The following is a 22,379-nucleotide window of genomic DNA, read 5'->3' as shown; positions in this document are numbered from 1 at the left end:
GAAATATTCATTTGTTGAACTTCTTAAATGTTCCGAAGCCTTTAGATCTTAAATTTGCCTAAAGAGGAATGTAAGTTAGCTTAAAGTCCTCAATATTTAACAACCTTTTTTTTTTTTTTTTTTTGCACAATATAAGTTGCATGGAGCAGGAAGATTATTTGTGTTACGCCTTAGATAGCAATAATATAAATCTCTATGTGCATGGGTGTTATTTCTGGCACTTTTGCTGCACATTTTTTTTGTCTTCTCACACGGGTCCCTGCATCACAAACAGCTCCCTGTTTTTCCACATCAACTTATTTTTGGGAGAATTCTCATTTGATGCACAACAGCTCTCTCCCTGTCTTTGTAACTTGGGGAGTGACAGAAGTGCGAATGCTTCCCTCTCTCATCTGTCTCAGGAGCGTCACGCTGGGACTAGGAGCGCCCGTGTCAGTGCCGGTCAGTGAAAACTCTGTGAATATTTAACAAGCATTCACAGCCTTTAATCCTGTGTTGTTGAAACAATAATGTCAGCAGGGCCCCCGCATCCCTTCTCTGAACATCTGAGAGAATATGTGACGTGAGTCGCCACATTTCAGCATACAAGATGGAAGGTTGCATCACTTAACTTCCCCAAAACAGCTCCAAGGCTCCATCAGTTGACGGGTGAGAGCGAGTTGCCACAGAGTGACACAAGCCTGTAATAAGAAATAGGATTTTTCAGCTGTGATGAGACGTGTTCTCGAGTGATCAAGTGTAACTCTTTCACCTACTCTCGGCCCATCCAGTCGGAGGGTTTGATCAGGCATCCTTTTGAGTCTCATTGCAGCTTCTCTCACCTTTAGGCAGCCGTCAGTCATTCGCCGCATGTTTTCTATTCATGGTTTCACATGCAAGCAACAAGACATTCATGATGCTCCCGGTGGAGATCCTTTCTAGGACAAGCACTCCTTCCAAGATCAAAAAGACTCAAGCAGCCATTTGGCCCTATAGCAAGCAAAGAAAACACTTTTGTTCTCGACTTCTCCCTCATGATGAACAAAGGATGAAAACAAGCAAGGCATAATTCCAAATTTAGATCTTCAAAGATTCTTCAAAAAGAGAGTGAGGTTTTTAAGATTTGTTGTTTTTATTTGAACTTATTTGTCTTTCTGTGTGCATTTCCATTCTTCTTAGATAAATAAAACTTTCATAACCCTAAAATGAAGGTCAATAAAACTCAACATTACACATTTCTACTTAATATGAATAATAATAATATGAAGCTTAACTTGAGCAAACACTTGGAAAGCCCGTCTGCTTGATGTGCACCAATGTCCACAGGAATTTAATTCATTTCAATCAGGAGACACTTCATTAAGAGTGAACAATTATTTATTTTAGAAGTTTAGAAAGGGGGAAAGATCTAAGTCTTAAGCAATTAGACCCAATAATGACCTCTTTGTGTAGTTAAAGGGGTAGTGAGACCTGGAGCAGGACAGGAAAGCCCCCCTCATGGAGTCTGGCCCCCCAGTGGTGGTGGTGGTGGTGAAGGACGGGTGCAGCAGGATGTGATGGACGGACATATGAGGAGCTGAGCCTGGACACTGATTAGATGGATTGGATGTGACAGGGATTGAGGAGGATTGCATGCTGAAAAGACAAAGTAACAGAGCGGAGAGGAGAACAGATTTATTGTTTGACAGCTGCAGGATGATTAGTTAATGTAGGTTGTTGCTGGTTGGTTGAATACTTAAAATAGTAAATGCCCATAATCAGCTGATCAGAGAAGCAGGAAGAGATAGAGATAGAGATAGAGATAGAGATAGAGAGATGAATAAATGACTGAATTGTGTCACAACCTTGCTCAATAGTTATTGATATAAAGAAAGAGAACACACATAGCCATAAAAAAATTCAACAGGACTTAATCGGGTAAACAAACAGGCTTTTCAATTAATTGAGTTTGGTCCCAAGTAAGTGCTTATGCAGTGTCGAGTGTGCTTTAATGTTTATTCAAAAGACACTGTACGTAAGGCAAGGCAAGTTTATTTATACAGCACATTTCAGCAACTATTCAAAGTGCGTCACACAAGACATTGAATGCATCAAGACAAAGGGAGAAAGAGACATTTACAAAAGACATTTAAAATAACATTAAAACAAACCATTCACAATCAGAGAGAAGATCAAATGTGAAATACTTACAAGGGCTGTCATACTTCTATTATTTTTAATATTGATAAATTTCTCTATATGGCAAGTGTTAATCACAATTAATCTCATTTTAATTTGCGTGTTTAAAATTCCATTATTTTGCATTTTAAAACAACAAAACAACTGCTTTTATTTTAAAAGAAAATTAGGAACCACTGATAAGTCGAGTGTTACACCATTAACTTAACTTATTAGGTTCACAATTTGTTTCAGAAGAGCCCAACAAATCAGTTCTTACAGTGCAGCAGCATTTGTCTTTTAGCCCCTGATCTACTATGCGGTACAGTCCGCAGCTATTGGTGCCAAAATAAATCCCGTACTGTCCTACTTTTTTGCTACCCTTCTGTTGGGGGTGCCAAACGTACCGATCCTACCCTATAGCCTCACACCCTGCCTTCCAAGTAAGGGGAAGGTTTGCTGTGGAAACGCATACAAGAACAGGGTTTATCGCACTCAACTGTACTGAACCAAACCGGACTGTACTAAATCAAACCAAACACTTGGTGGAAACCGGGCTTTGTGTTCGGTTCAAGAAAGCCATCTACAGACACTGTTCAAACTTCATCTGAGGAATGTGTGGTTAAAATGCTGTTGAGGGTGTTCAGTGTTGACCTTTATTATCAGAAAGTCTTTGAAAATGTATTGTAATTAAAAATACTGCTTTGTGGCATCTCAAATGTTATATCATGATAGCCGTATTATTGAATTAATCAGACTATTTTTAGCTGCAGGAAAACACATCATAATTTCTCTCTGTCACATAATGACAGCTCTTGTATGAAAGAAGCTCAATTAATGGGATCTGATTGATGGAACATATCTTCAGTCAATACATCTCTGTGTTAATAAAGCTGTCATCTCATATTCCACCTTTTAGGAACTTCAAACACTACTCCATTGCACACTTTCATCCCATCATAAGAATAACTCCATGTTTATCTTTTTTATAACCTTTTTAAGCCCGGCAGCAATTATTTTCAAGTTTTAAATTCACACTCACTTCTCTAGAGTCTCCAATCCAAAACAGCTTTCCTTTGTTACATAACTTTCTTTGGATGTTCTTGTGAACAGAAACAAATCATTATAGGATACAACGGGCATGGAAAGTTTAATATGAGAACTTTCAATCTGTTTTTGTTAATGTTTACATTGAGAGGTTGATTGTACATATTTGAAGTTAATTAGGGCCAGTCACTCCTAACCTCCTTCCTGTGTGAACAGAAAAACAGCAGGAAAGATTTATTACATTTTGTTGAAAGCTTAACTAGAAATCTGGATTGCTTTCATTTGTATAAGTGTGTGGTTGAATGCTGACAAGCTCTAAGTACAGCCTTCAGGGTGGGAAAAGTTAATAGTTAATCAGTCTGACTGAGCGGTGCGACTGACCAAACATCATTGACCGCATGCAGAACGTGTCTTGTTTATCTGCTGTCAGAAAGTCCTGGCTGTCAAAAAAAGAAAAAAGATATCAGAGTTAGGTTTAAAGCTGATCTATTGATCGTCCTCCCTACTTCTGTCAGTGAGTGATACTGCTGCAATTTTGAAGATCTCTGCGATTGATCTATTCCTCCTTTAGATAGCAAACACCTAAATAACTTATTCATTACTCTCACTTTGAAAGACTGGCTTATTCACTTTGCCAAAATAACATCTAATGGGCCCAGACGTACACTTTCAGCATGAGTGGTCTCTGCCAGTCTTTTGAATTGAATTGAATGAATATTCAAGGCTGAATGTTTTGCTCGCACGTTAATTAGTTCTTATAACAAGAATGTGGGAAAGGAAGAGTGTCCTCTATCACACCCACACTTAATCCCCCTGAATATTAGCAGGGAGGAACCTCCACAGGTCCCTGGTGGGCTCGCTTGAATACCAAACATGGACTTTTTTGAAGTGGAGAAGAATGCTTCACCTATCTAATTTCCTGTTTTTTTGTGATAGCACTTTCATCCATTGAAAGAAAATTACATCAAATAGCGAGCTCTCCTTCCAATCTCTCAACACGCTGAAAAAGAAACAAAAGGAAAAGAAAGAAACTAGTGGAGTGGTGCAGAAGTCGTGGATTCATAAGTGAGCTCTGAGGTGATTCTGTCCTATGCTGGCTCAGTTGTCCAAACTTTGAGTGGTACAAGTGGTGAACCACCCAGAGTGTTGTTCTTTCACCCTTGACTTAAAACAGAAAAGATTGTGTCCTGAAGACAAATGAGGCCGGCTGCCGGCACAGAATGAAAGGTATCGTTTAATCTTGGCCTCGGATACAATCTAAGTGGGTTAATTAGGGCAAAACAGCTCTCCTTCCACCATGGGGAAGATGGTGTGTTGATACATCTCAACAAGGGCAGGATCTGAGCGGAATGGGGATGCTTGCAAAGATGCCTTATAAGTTTGAGATGTAATCTGAAATCTCAAACAAAAAGCTGGATGCATAATTCACTTTGGAGTTTGTGGTCCAGCAGCTACAAACCTGGTTAACTTAATGTCAGACTTGTCTAAATTAGCTTGGATTGAAGCTGTAGGCCAACAAATTACACAAGGATATAAAGCTGATTCCCCAACTGAATATAACCACTTTGAATGTATGGACAGAGAGCATGTATCATGAAACTCAGACAAAGATTGAGACTGTGACTATTGGAGAACAGATTTTAATAATTTTTTATTTCCTTTTTTCTTATCTTTGATCACACAGTGAAATCTTGGAAAAGCTATCATCCGATGACGAAAGCCAGAGAAAGAGTTTTCAGTGGAGTGAGTAGTTAGCCTCTTCCAGCCAAGGATTCCTTTTCATGCTTTGCCAGTACTTACAGTCTGATTGAGAAGTGGGGATTTTTCTCATAATATGGACTGTATTCCTGTATGCCTCTAATGAATGCTGGTGGACAATATTTAAAAATGAACACCAAAAGTGTCATGAAGTATCTGATGCTATACTAACACAGCAGTATCTGTCTAAAACCAGAGCTGATCATGCCAAGCTTCAAGGCTTTACAGTCTGTGCCTATATCTTATTCATCAGCTGGTGAATTAACAAGTCAATCACAGTGTCAGTAAGATATTATTTCAGGTGATGCTGACCACGTTTTTTTTTCGACTAAGAAAGCTAAAAAAGTTGTTTAGAGCACAACATAGCAAAGTCTCTAAAGGCCCTGACACACCAAGGAGATTGTCGGACGTCGGTCCTTGTTGGACCGTCGGTGAGCGGTCGTCGCCCTAGTTTTTGCGGTGTGTCCGGCTCCTTCGCTACCCTACAAGTGGAATCAGCGTTTGGTGAGAGGAATCTCTCTGATTGGCTGTTCGGAAGTTTCATTTATCTCCAGTTCTCGACACAGGTTCGGGAAAAGCCCTTGAGCATGACGCTGTAGTATGGTGGAATAAACTACCAAACTCCATTCGATCTGCAGAATCCCTTTGCACCTTTAAGACCCAGCTCTTTCATGAACACCCATTTAGGCTACTTAATGATATTGATCATGAGTATGATGGTTTTGATGATGACAATGACATAAGATTGTTTTGATGCTGATTAGAACTTTCAAGCACAGCAGTCGATGTAGTTGTTGATGAGGATATACTAACTTTTAAAAAAAAGTGTTTGCCTCTGTGCACTGCCTGTCAGCACCTGCGTCCAATCAGAATTAAAGCTTTCACTTGCACTTACAGATGTTGTTTCCTCTTTTGACATGAATAATACCATCAACCCGCCCACTCGGAAGCTGTGAATTTTAATATTATATATATATGATATAATATAAATACTGTATATATTGGCTTAAATCGACTTCTTGCAGATATTTTACTAGGAGGCTGGCAGGAAAAAGTCTGCATAAAGCTGGAGTGAAAAATGTGGTTGTTTGTGTTCACACATGCAGTTGTTTCTTTGTCTTTCAGATCTACACGTGTCAAATAAAATTTGCATGAGGCACCCAAACACACTGAACAAATCTCTTCTGCGTCTAACATGACTTACAACAAATGACAACGGAGCATTTTCTGTGTCTCGTCACATTTCTGAAACTTTCTCTCATAAATAAATTAAACGGATTCACGTAACTAATAGCATCAGTGTAAGGGCAGTGACTTTAATTCCCATAATGCAAATTGGTTTTATATTATATTAATATTTGACATTTGTAAACATGGTTGTCATGGTAATTCTGCATTTTTTCAAATGAAAATATCACAATTCATTTGGAGTAATGACACTTTTTTCAGGGCTCATACTCACAGGGTCAGTTTGAATTAATGAGGAGCTGAATCTATTAAAGTACATCTCCACTCCTCTCTCTCTTTTCTTCTAGAAATGATTTCTTAATTACTGTACAGAAAAATATACTTGTATGCAGGTGTTTATGTTGGATGTAATTACAAAAAGTAGCACACTGTAAACAAGACAAATTTAGTTTATTAGGTGTTGGAAACTGCTTTGTCCACATTCTCTCTTTAATCAGGGAGGATCGGCCTACACTTTGATGGCTGCTGATTTTAATGATGTTCTTAACCATCACAGGTCACATCCAGAGCACATTTAGTCCTTTCTTTATTCATTAAAAACACTTTAATGAGGCCCAAATGTATTGAATTAACTAGAGCACAAGCTATTTAGAATAACTAATAAGATTGAAAAGTGTATAGGGAGCTGAATATGCTGGAAACTGCCGTGTAAACACTATTATGAACTATATAACATAATGCTGTAAGCTGTTACCGCTATCATACAAGGATTTAGATTCCTGTTAATATCTAAGGTGTCTCTATAGGTTGAACACTAAAGTTTAAAGCTCAATATTACCACTATTAAGGAGTCTTAATGTTCTTATTGCTTTTGAACACACCTTAAAGGGAACCTACAGAATAATATTTCTACTGTACTTCATTAAAGTAGTCTTTAGGGATTATAGGGATTATATCGTAAACCCGACTAACCCTTACTGTACAGAACAGATAAGTCTTTGAAATGGTCAAACTCTGTTTTCCTTTTTGAATTATTACACAACTTTTCAGTATTAAAGTTGTGACTTTAATAGTTCATGCATGAAATGGAACACAAGGCTGTGCTGTCTTTTATCTAATGACATTTTTGAGTTTGAGATAGCACTTTAAATGTGAAACAGCTTTCCACATTCATTTCTTAATCATTAATAAACCCATTTTGAAAATGTAGATTGTGAATCAGATACCTGCTTTATTCTTAATCTACAAAAGCTGAACCTGAACCCTGAAGGGAAAGTCAGCATCCTCACCAGATGGTGAAATAAAGTGAAGAGCTGGTAAATCATAGTATTCTAAGATGGTTTTCTGTTGTGTTACCATGTGAGGCAACTTTGCTGTGATACATGTACTTTCATAGTTGTAAGGGTGAGTATGAGGACTGACTCATTTATGTTTTGCATTGCTGGAATGTTACCTTCACAAAATGATTATAAAGCATGCTAATGTTAGCCTTAACTTAACACTGCGGTTGTGGAGCCCATTAAGAAAAGCTGAGCTCGAGGGTAGATAAGATTAGATTAGATTAAAAATAGATTTTTTTATTCAAATTTAAATCTCTTTTCAGCAATAATTCTGCTTCTTAAATGTCCCACGATAGTTGCTGTAGTGATATAACTGCATTTATAATGGATATAAACAGCCTTTATAATCTCTTAAAATAAACAGTTGACGAAGACATTCATCAATACTAGTCAATCAAGAAATCAGATGGAAAGCTGCTCAACATAATTAACAATAATTTCATGATAATTTGGCTTTGTGTTTTATAATACAAAATCACTCCTTCTAAGACGTTCAGCATTAACAAGCAGAATCACAGATAAAAATAGAGTTCAAGCTCAGCTGTGAAGCACTTAACAATTCATTCAATCAATGTGATGTAAAGGAGAACTGAAGCTGATCTTAGAACTGCTCAGACTCAACATTAAGAACTCAGACTGGGACTCAGGAAATGAGGACTATACTTGGACTCACCTCAGATTCTTCTTTGGGGATCGAGACTTGACTCAGACTCGAAGTTTGGTGACTCAACTACGAAACTGATTTATTACCAATGGTCTAACTTCTACAATACGTGATCTAATCATATCAACAGTACATGCCTTTATAAAAACACTATGATGTTCATTTCATTCCGCTCTGTAATGGCAGTAGGGAAATATTATTCAGATTTGGCTGCTGATTCACTCTGACTCATTTTTTTCCTTTCATGACAGATGATGAATGTGGTCGTTTATGACTTTCTTACAAAACATTTGTTCGCCATTATGACAACAAATATAATTTTATCATCATTATTACACAAATGATATAACTTGTGAATGATTAGAGCTATCAAAGAAAGTTGACACTGCAAACGGGTGACTGAAGCAGCTGTAGTGAAATGTTTATCATGTTTAACACTTTGTATCCAGAAATGAAAGGACTCAGTAATGTTCATGAAACACCCTTACAACTTTGACTTTCCTCATGTCAGGAAAAGACATCTGCTCTCAACCAAATGCAGAGAGCACTTTTGTTTTCTCTGTAGGAGTCTCCAGTCTGACCGATGGATAGTTTTATCTGTGACCTGGTTTCTTTGCATATTAATCACGCTTCCATCCTTGCACGCTGCAGGCGGAGGGATTTCACAGATAACCGTCTGTTTATAGTACACTGATAATTGCTGCAATGTGTTTCACAGACCATCAGCCAAATAATACACTCTAATTAGACTAGCCTTGTACAAAGTGAGAGCAGGGAAAGTGAACTTTCATAGATTGAAGACGGGATCAGAGAGTTGGAGGAGGGAGGGAGGGAGGGAGGGTGAGCAGCTTCAGTGATGAGTCATGAAACATTCAATCCTTCACAATAACTCAGAGAGAGAGAGAGCGAGAGAGAGAGAGAGGAAGAGGAGAAAGCAGGTAGTACTGTGGCAGCGTTTCATCATACCATAAATAGTCTAAATTAAAATATGAGAATGTCTGTAATTAGAGATACAATAGCATTCAGTAGGACGACTGTGACTCACTCGCTCCTACATGGTGCAGAAAAGATCACGAGGAGTCGCAGGAGAGATTTCTGCACGGCAATAATGTTCTGTTAGGACTTTTCAGCGACTACATACACATGGCTGTGGGAATCAGTTAATAACTTTGTATTTATAAAGCACCAAATCATTACAAAAGTCATCTCGGGAAACTTAACATGAAGAGCCGTTCAATTATTTGTTCGATTATTTAAAGATACCCAACATTTAAACATGACGAGCAAGAGCTTTAGAAGCAGTGAGAAAAATCTTCCCTAAAACAGGCAGAAAGCTCAAGCACAATCTCATTATTTTCGGTCCCTATACCCACAGCTCATAACCATAGGTGAGGGGTTGGAAAGTAGATTGATTGGTAAATCGAGAGCTTTACCTTCCAGCTCAGTTTCCTCTTCCCCACGATGGTCCGACACGGTGGCCGCAGCCCCAATCCGCCTGTTAATCTCACAATTAATTTTACCCTACCTCGTGAACAAGACCCATAGATACTTCAACTGCTTCGCTTGAGGCAGAGACTCACTCCCCAGCCGGAGGGAGCAGTCCACCGTTTTCAGGCAGAGAACCATGGCAGCCCTGATGCCTGAAGAGGCCAACAGAACAACATCATCTGCAAAGAGCAGAGATGAAACTCTGAGGTCCCCAAACTGGAAACCCTCCTTCCCCCGGCTGCGCCTTAAGATTCTGTCCATAAAAATCAAGAGGCAGCCTTACTATCACAATTCCAATAATAATAGAAAATTTGTCCTAAATTACAATAAAATAAAAGTGCGAACAACACATTTTTTTCTATGTAGGCAGAAAAATTAAAGCTACCATGAAGAATGTCCTTGTCTCTCTTGACCCCTGGACAAAGCTGTACATCTTAACTCCATTTTGTAGTATGCTCATACAAAAATCTCATCCTCCTTACAGTCCAATGTATCATCACTATGAGTCTTTTCTGGGGTAAATGTTATTAAAGGCACTTACAGAAGCTTTGACTTCCTTGGCCCGGTAGCAGCTTTGACGGGCATTAAAAAATAACTATTAAGAAATAATCAACCTTATTCCTGAAAATCTTTTTTGCTTATTAAGGTAATCTAGAGGCATCAGTAATTATTTCAGTCTGTTCTATGAGAAGCTAAAAATTCCTCAAATTATTAATTACTGAAGAAGTTTCCTGGAGGTGACTTTTAGGCAGCAGGATGGCTCTTTGAGGGGGACTGACCTCAATACTTGAGCACTCAAGAAACACTTTCACCAAAAACGTCCTTGAGAGTGACATCAAATCCCCACCCGAGCCAGGATGACTGCCCTGACTCTGACCCTTGACCTGTCCATAGAGGGGAGGCAGAGTGTCCTTCTTTATAGGCAACAAACATTATCTTCCCTTTTTTACTGCTGGCTGCAGAGGGGAGATTTCACCACAGATTCAGCTAGGGAGGAGAACTCCGAATTTATGCAAGACTTAAGTATGTGAGGGATCATACCTATTTAAAAAAAGAATGACCTTTTTCAATATGTGGAGGCTAAATGGACACTTTAGCATTATTATCAAAAATAAGAATGACAGAAAAGCAATTACAAAGTCCCTCTGTGGCTGTTATCTATTCACTTAAGTGTAAAATTATTATTTGCAGAAGAGTTGGACTGCATTAATGTAAAATGTAAATTTGTCTTAGAAAATACAAATATTAAAGTGATCTAAAATAGGACAGCAGAGGAACGCCTGCTCCTGCAGAAAAGCTCTCCACATTCGAACTCCAATCTGAGTCACAGCATGAGTCTGTTCTCTCATCGTCCTGCAGTCTAACGTGTACTACATTTCTCACTCCAGGGTCGAATGTGAAATATCAAACGTCTGTGTGCAAACTTTTAACAGTCCTGCAGCGGCCAGACGCACTCCAACATCTGTCACTGCAGAAAAAAGGCGGCTTCCATCTTTTCCAGCCTGGGGAACATGGACGACCATTTGTCGCTTTCTTCTCTTTGTCATGATCAGCTCCACAAATGCTTTCAGCTAATTGATTCAAATGATCTCTCTGTTTTACAGCAATGTCATTAGCATCCTTCTGATTTTTGGCAGAGGCGGGCACTGCGTGTCTACCTGCATTTGCTTTAAGTCTGACAGTTAAAGAGGTCGAATCCTGACTCAAAGTAAGAAACATGCTGATGTGAGAACACTAAATAAGAGGTCATCTCATTTTCTCATATATCAATAGAAAAGATCTGACTACAAAGATGGGCTTGCAGATGCAGCCTCTTCTCAAATGTTTATTGATTACGAAAACTTGTGCATGTAAATTCTGAGCTGTATGTATGTATGTGTGTGTGTGTGTGTGTGTGTGTGTGTGTGTAGTCGGCAACTGCAGAGTGGAATCCATCACTATTGGCATGTGGACCTGATTACTTGAGAGACTCTGAAAGTCTCATAGACCGATGATAAAGAACTCTGTCCAGGCCTCTTTACAAGCACATCACTCAGGGTGTCTGCACAAAGGAACAGTGCATTCCAGTAAAAAAAATCCCTCCTGTTGCAGGTCCGACTCAGCTCGGTCACAGACCAGATTCTTGTGTCTGGACCACGGGAACAAATTCCTCAGAAAGGAATGCAACAGAATATTTTAAGGAAGAGAAATAACCATTAATTAAAAGAATCATACATTTTCAATCCCATTACAACACAAACAACTTGAAAAATGTGAAAACAGATGTAATATTCATAGGGAGGCAGAGTGCTGGAGTCTGACTCGCATTTGATTCTCAAATGAAATGGAAGTTGGATTCAGCAGCAGAGCCAATTTGTAGGCGGGTGGGTCCGTTTTGATTTGAAATCACCATATCGGCAAAAGGAGAAAAATAAAATGTGAAAAACGATCTTACCAGCAGCGGGTATGGTAATCAGGACGGAGTTAGCATTTTGCATCTGCAGGCAGAAAAGCCCCGAGTAGCAGAGACGAGACACTGCATCTTGTATGTGAAACTGTTAACACAAACATGCATCATCCTGTTTAGACTCTCTGGCCTATCTTCAAGTGGAGGAAAATATGTGTTCCCAGTTACAATTCACACCCTTTTAAACTTAATTATTCAAAGCACAAATTAGTTTTACATGTGTTTGATGAGCAACTTTTGTTTTTCATAATTCTTCAACAGGTCATCAGAGGGCGGCATTGAGTCTCATTTGTTTGTCATAATATCTCAAGCCAGGCTCAGATGTAAACAAAACCCCGCTGGGTTGTTTTCATGTGTCCTAATTGGTTAAAATTTTGGTTGGAAATAATCTCCTATAATTAACTGGAAATAATAAGATAATCTGATGACATTTTCCAACATTCAATCACCTACAGACATTTATTTTCCCCCATGAAGCAAGAAGCACGCTACTAGGTTGATTTTGGGCCTGATTCCCCCCTTCTGACAAAAGCAAAGCCCGGATTTCTAGATGGTTCTAAAGATTGTCATGCCAGATTTTCCTGTTCTGTTTTTAAAACCGTATATACGGTATTAGCCGTGTTTAATATTTATGATCTGATATCCTGTTGTTTGGGGGGAACCCATGAGGGGACAGTCTAGCAGAGGATTTTCACATTGAACTAAACCATAGCCAGTTGTGAAACAATCTGAACGGAAAAAGAAGCGAAACAACAGAAATTATGTAATGAATTTCTTTATCCCAAACTCGCACTACAAGTACTATTTACGCTTTTTTTGTTCATGTCTTTTTTCCTTGTGAATTTTTGGTAAAGAGTAATAGAGACAGGTGTAACAGGCCCCGTATGGAGGACTGTTGCCAGATTAGATTTGTCCTGTTAATAACAGGGAAATAATGAGACAAAGCAATGTAGTGTGTTTCCTATCCTCGCTTCTTCTAGTCTTTATTTTTATACATATGTTTATGTATTTCAGTTTTACTTAAACTGTATTTTGGTTTTCATGTCTTTCTTCAAATATCAAATTTTATCCACATTTCAACATAATATGCAGAGAAATATACATAAACTTATACTTCGTCTTATATAACATGCAAAAGTTCTCAAAACTACAAAATACATGTTTCTGTGTGTTATTATTCTTTAAACAAATATAAAATAATTCGGTTCTGCTACTTAAGAGCTTCTTATTAATGAAATACAGTTGCAAACAGGTTCACACAGGAGGAGATCAATCCCCGCTTAGCATTATGCTAACAAATAACATTTGCTTTACAAAACTAGCAAAACAACATGAGAGCTAGGAACAAGCCATGACCGACATATAGTGGCGCCCATATATGAACGTGGCGATGAGCTAAGCTAGCGCTCATGAGCATCATAGCTAAAGTACCTTAAAACATTCAAAACACATTTAAAACACATCCTGACACACACTTAAGGATGGCGTTAGCTTCTACATGTTATAGAAGAATATATAGACCACATGTATGTGATTTGTGACATTTACTCACCTGTTAATAACAGGGAAATAATGAGACAAAGCAACGTAGTGTGTTTCTTATCCTCGCTTCTGCCAGTCTGAAGACGAGGGCTGCTGAGCACACTAAGCTGTCTCACCTGGAGGTTACGCCTCCTTGTGGCACAAATTGGAACCACACTCTAAATTACATTTTACACAAAATAACAGAACTAATGCTCCCAATTACACATTTACATATTGAAATATACACAATACACAAAAATAAATCACATAATGTGAACACACATTTCTGTGTGTCACACGGGCGCTGATGGACTAGTGGTTAGGTGGCGCCCCATGTACAGAGGCTGTAGTCCTGGAAGCGTGCGGCCTGTAGTCCGTACAGTGGATCCTTTCCCACTTGTCATTCCCCACTCTCTCCCCTGATTTATTTGGTCTTTTGCCTTTTGGATGAAAATTAAATCTTACAAAAATGTAAGAGAGATGTTAGCAAGACATTCATTTTTTGTAGATTACCAGTTTTTCAAATCCAGACTCTGGTTGCTCCTGAATGGAATCTGTTTGTGTTACTATTATAGAATAAAACTTTTAAATCTATCATTTTTCACGTCATGTGAGGGAATCTATCATATTTTCAACTTCTGTTAACAAAATAAAAGTTTTTACTGTGGGCCCTGCTCTTAAAATAAAGCTGTGTCTACTAATTAAACTTCATTACAGGGGTCAAAAGATCATCGGTTACAAATTCTGACATGTGAACTTCTATTATCATCTTATTTATGTACATTTTCTAGGACAAAAGAGGGTGAATCATGTCATCTCTATGTTCATTTTTACAAAAAGAAAAGAAAAGAAAAATCCAGGGAATAACCTGTCTTGTAAAAGTAGACTTCCTCTCTCATATTTATACCGATATAACAAAATGCTCATTTACTGTAAGTGACCAGCCTATCTCTCTCTATCATGATACCAGCTGATGCTGTAAAGCCCAACTACTGACTATATACATATACATATCTATATTGAAGAGAAAGCCACAGCACAAGTTCCTTTATCTAACGTGTATCTTTGGTAAAACAATCTCAACACCTTCTCACATTATGTCCTTGTGAGTCTTTTCCCAAATCAAAGACATTTCACATGAAACCAGAGCAAAACATTTGGTTCTTTCCTGTTCAACATTAAACCTTCACATCATGCTGTGAGCTGACAGTTTGCTCAGAAATGTAATGCGCCTTTCATCTGCTGAGGAAGGACCTGTGTGACTCACTGACGGGGAAATGATGTCACCGTTTAGCACCCATGTGGCTGCTGTGTTCAGTCTCTGCTGTCTGCTTCTCACACATCAGCTAAAAGAGAAGCTCATTTCCTGGAAGCGCTACACCTTCTTATAAAGATAAAGGAGGGAGATCCCACGTCTTGTTGCAGAACTATGAACCAGTAAAACCATCAAAACAAACATAGATTTAACCCTTCAATGTACATTTTCATTCTAACAAGCCTCCACACTTTACGAAAGCTTTCACATTCATTTGTCGGCTCTATGTTGGAAAATGAATGTTTTTGTTGTATCAAACATCATATGGAACAAGACATGCTACAATTCTTAGCTCAGGAAACATTGGTACAGTTGACTGTGTTGGACATTATTTAAAATTGTAAAATGTGTGGTTTGTATGTAACTCATTCTATGTAATGTCCTGTCTTAAACACACAATGTGGGCACAGAAGTGTTTATTTCCCCTCAAACTTTTTGTTCAGCTATCATGTCAGTAAATATGTAAAAGATCGTCACATCTTAATTTGTTTGCCCAGCCAGTAAGATTGTAAATTTGCTCCTGGACTATGGACAAAAAAAATCTATTTTGTGAAACCCTTTTTTTTCTCAGAGCTTTTTGGGTTTCTATTGTAAAAGCAGATTGATCTTATGAACAGGCAGCATATTGGATTTGCCTATTATGAAGCTACAGTGTTTTTGATGTAAGTAAAAATTAAGCATCCAGCCTTATGGGTAACTTTTTTTTTTACATAAACATCAATAAGTTGGCAGAAAGTTCAGTTATTGATGTGACATGTTATAAAGACGTAGAAGAAAGCCTGTAATATAGATAATATTTTCAGTACTTCTTCATTTAAGCTACTGCAAATGGATAAGTAAAGATTACTATTACTAAAACCTGACCTAAGTAACCCTCTTCTATTGTATTATTGTAAAATGCAGATTACAATGTCGATCTAACTTATTGTGATTGGTCTCATTTATCCACTGCCTCCATGATACATTGGCTCCATTACATGGGGGCTGCTAATGGAGTCAAGGAAAGTTTCCTGAGCGGCTGATGTGAATAAACCCCAGGCCTTATTGACTGCCTATATGTCCATTTAATTGGCCTCATGTTTGAGAAAAGACTGGCCCATTCATGCCCATCAGGTTTCGTATTATATGATGCTTTTCCCTTTGCATTCATTGCACAAGAAACCCAGCCACCCAGTAGGAGTCATTAGTGCAGCAACACCATCTGTTCAACTGCAGGCCTAAAGCTGGGAAGCACAACAACTGGTTGTTCAACCTGGTGTGCTGCAAATGTTCTTTCAAATAACAGACAGGCAATAAACATGACTGTACCAAAAGTGAATTTTCGGATGGTATTTTGAGAATTGCGTACGGCGAAGTTACAACTAAGATTTTCACTCTAGTTGACTGTACTGTACTAATGTTTATCCGGTGAGATAAGCATCTCACAGGTCTGCTTTTCCCACAAGACACCCCCTTAAGAACTGTGTATAATAGCATACACTTTATGGAGTAGATATAGGGATTTAAATGGCTACAACCTGTGTTGCCAATATGGGATCCAACGCTCGACGCTCGCCAATGACCAACATCACGGGGACATTAACCATGGCCCCATGTCTGCTGAATTGTAAGAATCTGACATCAGTGTCATTCTTGACTCAACATAGACAGAAATGTTTGAAATCATGTTTTTTTTTTATATATGAATATATTTATTTTTAATATGGTTAATATTGTCCCAGTTTTGTAGCTCTACATTAACCTACACATAACCCCAACCCTAACCCTAACCCTAATGCTGGTAAATAGATTGTGAGATTAACTAACAGACTAGTGCAGCATTGGCAGTAATGCAGGCGTTGTACCTCGCCATTGTGGTGAAGAGGAAGCTGAGCCTGAAGGCAAAGCTTTCGATTTCCCAGTCGAACCCTCACCTATGGTTATGAGCTTTGGGTAGTGACTGAAAGAATGAGATTGCGGATACAAGCAGTCAATATGAGTTTCCTCCAAAGGGTTACTGAGCTCAGTCATGGAGTTAAGGAGAGGAGCTCAGACACCCGTAGGGAGCATGGAATCGAGCAGCTACTCCTTTGACTGGAAAGAAGCCAGTGTAGGTGGTTCAGGCATCTGATTAGGATGCCTCCTGGATATTTCCCTTTGGAGGTTATATGGGCACATCCAAGGAGACCTGGGCTAGAGCTTGCTGTAGAGATTATATGTATACATATATATATATATATATATATATATATATATATATATATATATATATATATATATATATATATATATATATATATATATATATATAATTTTTTTTTTTTTTACTCTGACCTGGCCTTGGACAAGAGAAAGAAATGGGATGGATAAATTGATGGATGTCTGTATGTATGAATGGTTCACTAGCACCATACATTAAGTTTTATAACTACCATCTATTCGAGCACACCTTGTTTGATTTTTTTTTTCATCCCTTGCCTCTCCACTTTGCTTCATGTCTGAACACAGGAACCACTGGGGCCTCCATACTGAGAGCATTGAAGAGACAGCTGCCCCACTCAGAGTCTGGACCGTAATAATTTCCTCATGTTGTCCTGGCACTCCCAGCTGAGAGTGGTCCATCATCTTTCTCCCACATCCCCGCACCTTGATTGCAAATTCTTTCCCCACCCTTCATCCATCCATCCTTTAGTCACTCTCATACTACCTCACAAACTCTCCCAAACCAACTCCAGGTTGGTTTTACTCAAAAGTCACTGTACTATCATACCAACACTTCATGATCCTAAAATCAAATACACCTGTTCCAGCTGCTTAACACGTCATTTTTGGTCAAATCACCGCAATTCTGCAAGTAATTGTGGTCCAAAACATCTTGCATGGGACAATGAGTCTAAAGGCAGGGAGGCTGAATTACACTTTCATTGATAAAACTTTTCTTATTTCTTTTTTATGATTAAAGATTGTTCAAGTGAATAGCATAATGTTAATATCAAGGGCAGAAGCTCACAGTAACTCCAAGCTGAAGTAGTATTTTTAATAAGACTGAAGATAAAAGAAAGTTCTTCAGTCAGTTCGTCCTTCCTGGTTTGACACGCTCTACTCTCCTGGGAAAGTTGAAGGCTTTATCGATGTCCGGTCCCTTCAGGGCACCCAAATGTCTTTCTCAGTGTAACAGTTTCTGTCCCACTTTCAGATAAAAGCAATCCAACTCAGGCATATTGTTGATTTAAATGTAGCTACAGAGGATGGTTAATATTTTTCATAATGAGCTTACAACATGTTAAGTAACCCTTTCATTCAAACAAACCCGATTTGACCCAATATTGTTTCAGTTAATGTTTAAATTTGTCTCCTTTTGGCTGTAGCAAACAGTTGTTTCATTGAAATCGTCTCAACCCTCATTTATCTTATAAACCCCAATTTTTATCTTGTCCAGCACCGAAGTCTGACTTCAGCAGAAACCTGCTCCTCAGTCCAGAAGCGCTCATTATTAGTCTGCATCTGAGAGACAGAGGGTGTGAGAGAGAGAAAGTGAAGTGGGGTTTCTAACTGCACAGAAGACGATTTAAAAGAAAAAAGAAAAGAAACAGCCAAAAGGCTGCTGAACATCAGCAGAGTATTAGGTTGGGTTGCTGGATAGAGTAAAATCCTCTTAAAACACTATCCATCCACTCATCCCTAACCTTTCACATTAAGTCCTTCTCAAATGCCAGCCGAGTTAATTTGGCTGTGTATTGATGAAGGCTACTTAGGCTACGTTAAGTTCTTGAGTTTATAAAATGAATTCTCACAGAGTTCAGTGTTCCAAACATCAAAGCATGCTCAAATGCTGTCAGCAAAGTTACCATTGCTGAAAGAAAACTCTATGAATGTTTATTCACTTTACATAATGTTCACTCATTTCACAATATTAGAAACAATTAGATATTGAGACTATTCAGAAAAGCATTTCAGCACCAGACGCCCTTTTGAATGTGCTGGACATTAGCTCTTTTGCACTTGCATTGCACTGCACTGCTGAGAATTTCCAAAAATGATCAGGGTAAGCTGCATGTGTGAATGTAAGAGGACATGTTTTTTTCCTGCCAGCCTCCTATAAAAATGTCTGCAAGAAGTCAGGATGAGCTGATGTGTGAACACAGGAGGAAAATCAATCAATGGAAGTGGGGTTGCTGATGTTTACATCAATTATCATATATTGCACATGATCCTTGAAGTCAATCTCCTCACAAGAGAGAGAATCTTTCTGGTATGGTGTGATGGACTTCCAACAAAAGTTGTATAGCATTTAACACAACTCTAGTATGGCCATAGACTGTATTAAACCTGATGTAGTCTCAGTGACAAACACTGAGGAGGCCTTATTAAACATATTAAAGGCTTTAATATGCGATTTTTTTTTGATCCAGCAGATGTCGCCCTTGAGCCCCAGCATGAAACCAAAACAACTTGCGCTGCATTGTTGTGTTAGCGTGCTGATGCTAGCGATCTTTATTATGCTCGTATCTTCACACTGCATGTAAATTTACCCGAAATGACTGTGATCTAGAAACGCTTACATGACATTCAATTAAGCAGTGAGTACAGTATGTTATTCTTCTTTTCTCTAGTCCCTCAATTAAACAACTTTTATACGCAAGGGGATGAGCCGGCCGCCGTCCTGGCGATGTAAACAAACTGAAGATAGGACTCGGAAAGCTCGGAAAGCATCACAGACAGTAAGACTCGGGTGTTACACCCATTGTAGACCTTTAATAGTCTCTAGAGTTAGAGTAAACGTAGGCCTCCTGGCAAACAGCAACAACCTGTCAACTGTGAACCACATGTCAACCACGCAAAATTATCCATAAGTCTTAGCCTTTATTATCGAAACAGATGGGTTATTTAAAAAAAATCAGCCCCTCACAGTGTGTGTATATGAATACAGAAATGGGCTGATAAGAAAAAAAAACTTCTCTTAATAGGCTGCTAAGCTTTAATTCTGCTTTATTGGTATCTTAACATGGGTGTTAATGGAGTTTCCTCAGCTTTAGTAGGAGGAGTGGACACTCATGGAACTGAACTTTTGCACTTATTTGTGGTTTCCTGTGTGTGCGTGTGTGTGTGTTTGTGTGCATGTATAAATGTGTTTTTTTCTTGTCTGACTCAAGTAAGTAAGTTAGCGATAAAAACCACAACTACCACTCCTAATAATAACATTCATAGTCATCATCATAATAACCAACTTACTGTATTTTTAAAGACAAATGAGCAGCTGAACTTGGCAGACTAGACGGGCAAGAACAGATGTTTTCAGATGGGAAGTAACAGCATCCGTGCTTCCCTCTTTGCTCCCGTAAGCACTTTACAGTTCCAACTACTTCACTTCCCCTTTCACCAAACAACATGCAAAACACACTCTATAAAGACATCTTTACATATTACCATACCCACAGATGAACAGTTTTGTATACTGTTGCCCTAATACAGGAACAACAGATGAAGACAGTCATGCACAAATGAAAATAACCAAAGATGTTATTTCATAAAAGTGTGACTGCTCTGCATTGATATTTTTATAGCTCAGTTCAGTGACACTTCAGACTGTTTGACTTGAGCTTAATGTCTTTAGACAACTCTTTTTTTTGTTTCTTTTTATATCTTTAACACAAATGTTGATGTTTGGAGAACACCAGCATGTGACCTGGTGCTGGTGAAATAGTTACAGAATTCTAAGGGTGAATGGTAATATTACTTCAAAATAATCAAATGACATCATCCGAATCTTTTGTGCCCAGCTGGGAGAACCTCCTTGGCCGGGGCTGTGTATTGATTATTATGGTTCTCTCATCTGGTATGTTGACAAGAAGCAAATACATACAGGGAAGTGAAATGATGCTGTTTAATGTTTAGTGATTCAGCAGTTGGCTGTTCACCTGAAGGGAAAGGACACTGCAGCTGCACTTTGTATGCTCACTGAGCTGCTGCACACACACATTTAACACTTAAAATCTGTCTTTTTAAATCAATGTGTTTTCTTTAATGGGAGTATGGAGAAACCCTTATTTAGCCTTGAGTTAAGAAGGGTATGCCACATAAAAGACTTTCCATTATACTGTTGGACTCTTTGAGGAACATAGACTACTGGACTGTTTGTGCTGTCTCTGCAAGTACCTTAGCTACAGCCAGGCTAGCTTCAACTAATGCTAGCCCTCAGCAACAGTGTGTGCCTGGACTGTGAGTGTGTGAGGGTCCAAAACTTACTTCCACTCAATTCTTTCCACAATCTTTCCACTACACCCTCTCCCTGTCTATTTACTATCCCATTTATTCTCTTTTATGTTCCTCTCCCGCCTTCCTGTTCAACTTGTGTGAGCCTACTCAAAGGTAGAGGGCGCTGTTTTTATACTCTTCTCATTTTTAACATCAGAACAGTAAACTTCAATACTTGAAACTTCTAATCGTTATTAGTTATGTTAGTGATCACATTCATAAGTACATTAAATGATTTACAAACTTTTACACACCAGTAGCCGATATTCAACCAGAGACAGCAACCATCTTTATGCTTATGATACAGTGACTGATTATGTTCCCTTCTTACGTTTAAGAAGCAACATTAACAACACAATTCAGCCCAAACATTTCAAGAATGTTTGCTGACTCACCTGTGGGTAGATTGAGGCTACCGTATTTGTACATCAGTATCACAGTGTGGCTTGTTGAAAACACCAGCAAGCGGAGAAGTCCAGTCGCTGACTGTTAGCATAGCCACTTAGCATAGCCACTGTCTGAACACTCAGAACGGTTTTATCTTCCTTTGTTTGTATAGGTTGGTAAACTCAGGGGTTGTCTTTGGATGCTTTATTCATTTTTCCATTCATTGTCTGAAAAATAAAAAATTAAATACATTTTTAAAAAATCAGTTATCTTCCTTTTAAGAAAGTTTGTCTCTCTCTCTCTAACAGATACATTTAAATGTGTCTATCTTCAACACACTAGTTTGCATTCCACTGTCACAGTCAGGTTGTCTTTCTCCATTAAAGCTCTGATTTTCTGGAAGAGCAAAGCCCACACTCTGCGCAAACACCTTTTATTATTTATTACATTTTATTCTTTCCATCTCAGCAGTGTCGTGCCTTGCTGGTGGTGCAAGTTATCACAGGGTAAGCTCAAGGGTCTGCGGTTAAAGAAGAAATTAATCAACAACTTTCACATGACTAATTCAAAAATCATCATCATATCATGTCATTGCACTAATCTACTTAAATCCTCAGAAACACTGTTTTTTATGTTGCCAGTTTTTCTTTTAACAAATTAGTCCTTATAGTCAGGACAAGATGTTTAACCAAATAACCTGATAAGTGAATGAGTGTAAGACTTTTTTTTTTAATTTCTAGTAAACAGTTGACAGGATGTTGAACACAGGGGGATTTCTCTTGAGCTGCTTCAGAAGCAACAAGAGGTTGCACCATTACAGGAAGTAGCAAAAGGTGTGGGAAATGAATTGCG

The 22,379-nt window shown here is 38.5% G+C and overlaps 1 long non-coding RNA gene across 1 annotated transcript; it reads right to left on the bottom strand.

The window, feature by feature from the left end:
* Positions 1-1,338: 1,338 nt before the first annotated feature.
* Positions 1,339-12,132, bottom strand: LOC132978456 (uncharacterized). The gene is made up of 2 exons (XR_009673922.1): positions 12,056-12,132; positions 1,339-1,614 (listed from the first exon to the last, which is right to left on the bottom strand). It is a non-coding gene; the product is annotated as an uncharacterized LOC132978456 (long non-coding RNA).
* Positions 12,133-22,379: the final 10,247 nt, after the last annotated feature.

This window comes from Labrus mixtus, chromosome 8 (genome assembly GCF_963584025.1).
Source record: "Labrus mixtus chromosome 8, fLabMix1.1, whole genome shotgun sequence".
In the NCBI taxonomy this organism is placed as follows: Eukaryota; Metazoa; Chordata; class Actinopteri; order Labriformes; family Labridae; genus Labrus; species Labrus mixtus.
Note: the sequence above shows the minus strand (reverse complement) of the source record. Positions and strands in the feature narration are given on the sequence as shown.